Below are 7278 nucleotides of genomic sequence, written 5' to 3' on the forward strand. Positions count from 1 at the left end.
GCACTAAGATTTTCTTACCTATCATGTAATTTCAAATATCTACAACAAAACATTTTGCGTGGCAAAATGTACTCAAGAGCTTATAATTCCTAAATTAAAACTCAGAACTTCACGAAATTAAGTGAGCACACGCAGTTTGCGAATATTTATTTGCACTTTATTTGCGAATATTTTCGAAACCGTTTGTCCGATCGTCACAAAACCACCGTAGAAAACACGAAACCTAAGTTGGTTTACTATATGTTAAAGCCCAAATGTCAAAATTTTGATAGGAAGTGGCAAAAAAATCCAATCAAAGTCTTTCATGGGTCAATTTTTATGCGCTCATATATATATAAGTGTCTATAACGTCAAAACGAAATGAGATTTTTTCACCAAATTTGGCACACATATGTATGGATACACTCCGAGGACATCCCCCAAAAATGGTGGAGATCGGGCAATAGGTGGCGCTATAACTGTCAAAAAACCTTTAAAACTATATATTTCCCTGGTGGAAAAACCAGCTGGACCAGCTCAAGCTGGTCAAGCTGGTCAACCAGCATGACCAGTTCAAGCTGTGTTTTGGAACATGGTAGCTGGTAGCTGGTTAGACCACCGAAAACCAGCTTAAGCTGGTAGCTGGTCAGACCACCCAAAACCAGCTTAAGCTGGTAGCTGGTCAGACCACCCAAAATCAGCTTATGATACTATAGTATACTAGTTGTTTTTTTGTTTTTGTTTTTTTGCAGAATTGTAAACAGCCAGGGTCTGAAGCTGTGTAGCTGGTCATTGATTTAATTTAAAATAGCTGATAGTTACAACACCTACCCTAGCTTATGATAAAACCAAACCTATGCTTTAAGAATGGAGCACACAGACACAAATATATCCATTCAAGAGAATCCAATTTATTTATGTGAATACCATTTTCATTAATACAAAAGATAATAATAAAATAAAATAAAACAATACAACAGATTTGTTTGTTTTTTTCTTTATATTTGTATGAAATTATTAATTATTTGTAAATTTAAACCAATAAAACATTACAGTGTAACTACTTAATAGACAAAAAAGTAGTTAATAAAGCAACCAATTTACTTATTTGGCTTTTTTTACTTTTTTGTTGATGTCCTGAATTTTTTCTGTCAGGTAGTGTCCAAGTTTCATTGTTCTAGCCTTCAGCTCTGCTTCCTCTAAGTTTTTGCCCTCCAGCCATTTTTGAAAGCAACCTAGGAAAAAATATATACACAAGAAACCCCTTAAGCCTTGACTACCACAAACATAATGTTCTTGAATAAAGCTAAATTTGACCATATGAGCTATTTTATTCTTGATCATTTGATTAATTTAATACTCAGAAATGATTGATCAATTGCACTGTTATCAGTATAATCAACTGATTAGTGAACAGAAAAAAAAAAAAAAAAAAATTAACATCTATAATTAAGAACGGGTTATTTTACCACCAGAGTATGAGTACTATTAGCTAACCATACAGAGAAACATACAGTTGTGGTCATGAGTTTACATATATCTTGCACATATCTTACAATATATTGTAATGATTTTGTCTTGAGGACTATATTAAATTACATTTCACAAATATATTCCCCATTTGTAAATGTTAAAAAATAATGTGATATGTTAGGCCATATTATTCTGAATGTATTTTTGATGTATTATTCGATGTATTTTTCACTATGTGGCTTGATGGCACCATAGAGACACAGTGACACGCATTATAATCTGATAACCACGCCCACCAGGGGGTAAACAATCAGAGTCCCCATGGACTTTAAATAGCATAAGGCTGCCTCTTTGTCATTTCTGGCTTATAACAAAAAATAGAACAATGCCTAAAAGCTACATTGTGACATGGTGTACAGCAAACAAGTTAAAAAAACCCAGAACTAAGATTTTATAAGCTGTTAACCCCAAAAAACTAATGTTTAAAAACACAAAAGTGGATACAGGCAGTGAGACAGAGCACCACGGGTCATATTACCATAAGAAATGAATTAGTGGGGAACGTAATCGGCGACAGGTGAAATAATTCATTGACATGGTTAAAAATAATTATTATTTTTTTCTTTGTTTGTTTAGCATAACCTGTCGTTGATTACGTTCCCCTCCAATGCATCCTTAAACATTTGTTGGGGTCGACAGCTTATAAAATCTTCGTTCTGGTTTTTTAGCTTGTTTGCTGTACACCCTGTCACATAGCAGCTTTTAGACATTGTTCTATTTTTTGTTATAGCCCAGAAATGATAATGCGCTCTGTCTCTATGGCTTGTCGGACAAAGCAACACTAACTAAGGAGAGTGGGTCTTTGTGAAGGGTCAATTATTCATCCCCAGGTTGTTCCAACACTTTATAAATTCTTTGTTCTGTTGAACACAAGGAAAGATATCTTGAAGAATGTGGGAAACTTAACAGTTCTGGGGCACCCAGATCACAGAATTTCATTTTGGGTGAACTATCCCTTTAACCGCTAGAGCGCCAAAAGTTCAGGACTGCAGCTTTAACTATTAGTTTATTGTACTATAAAATCTATGTAACATTTGCAACTGTGATAATATATGGCAAAACTGCTTGGTCGTGTTACGGTACTTATCTATATCATATACTTAAATTAACATTGTGAATTTTTACCTTCTTTATGTGCACGTTGCTAAGCTCATTTGTTTCAATTTCTCCACGAAAGTCTCTCACAAAGAGACAGGCAGCATTAACTTGTTACCATAAATACATTACCCATTATCAATCACGGTTTATACTGAATTTAATAAAATCAGAATCATTCTCATGTTTTGATGCTTCCCTAGTTATTTTTGTCACTGAAGTTTTAATCAGGCTACTTGTCTGGTCGGGCAAGTACAATTCTCTTTTTGTCCTGGACATGTGTTAATGTTGAGCCCTGAACATTATTTTTAACAGTTTTAACACATTACTTACTTTTCAGTGTTCTAAATTTATGAGGTGTCAGAGGTGGCCTAGGGTCGGATTTGGTGGTAGGGCAACTTTTCCCTTCTAGGCTGCGGTTGGCCAGTGTACTTGTTCCCCAGATACACACAGCCAGCTCTTTCACGAACAAGCTGTCCTTCACATTGAGTTGAATCTTGTTCCATTTTTGACGGTGTATTACTACACCTTCACCAATATTAACCTGTAAGAAAAAAAATAAAAAATTCTGTCATTAATTTCACTTCACTTTCACTTAATTTCAAATAACAACTTTGTTACTTTGTTGCCCATTCTCGATGGGAAAGCACCCAAGCAACATCGTTAGGCAAAACTGCCCAGCAACATTGCTCAAAAGGTTTCCCCATGTATCATCACCTTAAGAACTCTGTTCATCTTCAGAACACAAATTAAGATATTTTTTGATAAAATCCAAGAGGTTTTTATCTTCCATAGAGAGCAACAAAATTACCACATTCAAGGTCCAGAGAAGTAGTAATAACATCATTAAAATAAGGTTCAATCTTAATGTTATGAAGCAACAAGAATACTTTTTGTAGTCTGTCAGTCTCCTTCTTTCTTTCTGTCAGTCAGAACGGCAACTCATTATTGGCCGGCTCCTGCATCAGCATCACACGCATGTGTAGTGATTCGCACATGAACAGCATCGGCCAATACTGAGCGCTCTGATGTAAACACAGAACCGCTGGACTGTTCACATACCTCATGGTTCTCTGAGTTTTGATCAACAGCAGAACTGACCTCTGTGGAAGGGGGTGTGCAGTTAGGGAGGCGATGTCTTCAAAACAATTACAGATTAACCAGATTAACCATATGGACAAATCAGTCAAGGAGCACCATGATTTTTTTTTTTTTTTTGCCAAAAAATGTTTTTATATATATAAAAAAAACTTTATGACTGATTTGAAGCATCAGAGTATTGGGTAAACAGACTTTCAATGGAGGGAAATATCCCTGATTTCATTAAAAAATGTATTTATTTGTGTTTTGAAAATGAATAAAGTCATTGGGGTTTGGAACAACATGAGGGTGAGTAATTGGTAGGGGATAGTCCATCCATATAGTTAAACTGGCCCTGTCATACAACACATAACAACAACAGTAATAGTATTAATAAAAATATGATTGATTTAATAGAAAAAAAGTTCTGCATAGATAGATCATATACTAAACATCTTACCAGTTGCTGTTTGGGTTTTTTTCATGAGGTCTAAAGGGGGGCTGCTCTCTGAGGCATTGAATGAAACAAAAAAATGCATCACAATATTCAATATACACAAAAAATCTGCAAACTTGTAAATAAACACTGCAAGTTTTTAAGAGCACTGAAAGTAGAGAAGGTAATACAAATTTAAATTGGTTTTATAAAATGTAATTGTTTTAAATAAGGTAACCAGGATTTGTTTGTAAACGAGACCTCCCTTTGCTGACTCTACACAGTAAAATCCCCAGAGTTAAATCAACTCTGCTCAGAGAACATTTGGTCCCTCTCTGAATAGTGTTAAAGTAACAGTGAAGCAGAGTTAAAGGTAATGAGATAATTAAGCTATTAATTCAGGGATGATTAAACATTAATGATGAACACCTGCTTTTAACAAGCAGAATCACTGAAGAAAAGAGAAACACAAGAACTACAGCTGACTTCAGTCACAGCCTTAGATGAAATCAACTGAAGATAAAAATCATTAAATTTCTCAAGATCTGATTCACTTATTACTAACCAGATTGACTTTATTTCTTTCACATGTCTAAATAATTTCTTGTTGAGAATTAACAGAGGTTTAGATGTTGGTGTTTTATTGGTCAATAAAGTATGCCACCATCGTGGTGGTCAGGGTTTGTTTTAGTTGGGCTCTTGACCTTTTTCTGTTTTTAAAATAATTTGTGTTTGAGCAATTGCAATAGTGTTTCACAGCAAACACTTGTGCATTACTGAATCAAAAGACTAAAGGAGCAGATCCTTTCTATGTTAGATTTTTCTCTGCAACAATGCATATGTTGTTTTAAAGCAGTGAAGTCAGTTCTTATATGCTGAGATATCCTATATGCTGAGGCCCGATTGTATCCAAAGCAACTGATCATATGTTTAGTCATTTGTACATTTTGGTTTTGCATTAGCAAACCTGTGAAACTACAGCATGAAAAGAAAGTGCTGCAGCAAACAGATATAGGTTCATTTTAAAACCATGCAGTGCATAAAAAAATATTGAACTACTGCCTCACTTAGACACACACAGACATCAAGAATCAGCATATGAATCTCAACAATGGTGATAAAAAAAAAATGCTTCATGCTACAATGCATGCTGGGTATCACCATAGGACAAAACTCCCATCATGCACTGCAGTATGAATAATTATTGTCACCACTGTTGAGGACTGTATGCTATATTTTCTTGTATAAGCCTGAGCTGTAATAGTTGCTCATTTTTAGCACTGAAGTATTACGGTGGCATTAGTTTAATGGAATTTTTTTTTGTTGTATTTTTTTGATAGCTGAATCTCAGTCAATAAACCAAAGAGAACAAGACCTCTTTGTGATGCTTATTTGAAATGGCTTTCAAGCTGCAAATTTATGTGGATCTGCTCCTTTAGTCATTTGATTCAGCAATGCACACATGTTTGCTGTGAAACACTATTGCAATTGCTCAAACACAAATTATTTTAAAAACATAAAAAGGTCAAGAGCCCAACTAAAACAAACCCTGACCACCACGATGGTGGCATAATTTATTGACCAATAAAACACCAACATCTAAACCTCTGTTAATTCTCATTAAAAACTTTTGTAGACGTGTGATAGAAACAAAGTCAATCTGGTTAGTAATAAGTGAATCAGATCTTGAGAAATTTAATGATTTTTATCTTCAGTTGATTTCATCTAAGGCTGTGACTGAAGTCAGCTGTAGTTCTTGTGTTTCTCTTTTCTTCAGTGATTCTGCTTGTTAAAAGCAGGTGTTCATCATTAATGTTCAATCATCACTTAATTAATTGTTTAACTATCTCATTAACTTTAACTCTGCTTCACTGTTACTTTAACACTATTCAGAGAGGGACCAAATGTTCTCTGAGCAGAGTAGATTTAACTCTGGGGATTTTACTGTGTATCTGTAGTGTAAATGTGATAAAGTCTTACCAGTCGTACTTGGAAGGGCTTGATTTGTGGCTCGTGGGGTGTTGCATCCTGGAACATAAAATGTAATCCTAAATACAAAATTATTTTTGAACACATTGTAGAAAATGTATTTGGCCTTAGAGTGATTAGGATTAGTTCTTATTATTTTGCATGGACACTTTTATCCAAAGTGACAAATTAAGAAAATACAAGCATTTATCTTCATTTTTCAAACATTACATGTGTGTAAAATCATCCTTAGCAGACAATTTTGATTTTTAAAGCCAGTCCTACCAGTTGTCTTTGGAAGAGCTGTAGTAGCTGTAGTGGTGTTGCAACCTGAAAGGTACAATGTAACTTCATATGCAAAAATTATATATTTCTACAAACACTGCAGAAAATAAATTTTGCCTTGTTCAGTTCAATGAGCAATTCCCTGTAATCTTTATTTTATTTATTTATTTTTTATTATGCTGCACAAAATCTTACCAGTTGTCACTGGAAGGTCTGGGATAACGGGTGGAGATGTGTTGCTTCCTGGAACATAAAGTCTCAAATATTATGTGTGCATGTGTTAAAATCATTGGCAGACAAATATCAGCTTGAGTGTGGTGCTAAAAGTTAATAATAATAATAATTACCAGAAAGGATTTTGGCTACTAAACATGTTTGAAGTTCAACATTCAATTTCCTCAGTTCCTTCCCTTCAGCAATAGCCTCTTGATACTTCCGGGCGAGAGATTTGTATCTCTTGTCAAGTTCATCAAATTTTGATTTTGGAATTAGTTCATCTTCACTCTCACTTGATATATCATCCACAATACGTTTTTCCCTTTTGGGTGTAGAATGAGGAGGAAATAGTGGTTGCTTTCTTTTCAAGGCTTGTCTCTTTTTCAAAATGTCCATCAGAAAGGTCTGCTTTCCTTCCTCAATGCTTGCCTTCTGGGATGCCTGAAAATACAAGTAACACAAGTATGAGGCTTTTAAATTTTTTCAGTTAATGGAGTTCATCTTGCAGGCTTTTCCTGTTACTTACAGCATTATCCTTAGCCTCCTTTCTTTCTGAAGTTTTGTTCTCTGGTGGACTTTTATCAAGCAGCTTTGGCACTCGAATCCTTTTCCCAGTTGCCAGCACATTTTCAATTTCCTCACACGTTTCTGGAAAAGCAATGAGAATAACTGTCTTACCAAGTAAT

This window comes from Chanodichthys erythropterus, chromosome 11 (genome assembly GCF_024489055.1).
Source record: "Chanodichthys erythropterus isolate Z2021 chromosome 11, ASM2448905v1, whole genome shotgun sequence".
Taxonomy (NCBI): Eukaryota; Metazoa; Chordata; class Actinopteri; order Cypriniformes; family Xenocyprididae; genus Chanodichthys; species Chanodichthys erythropterus.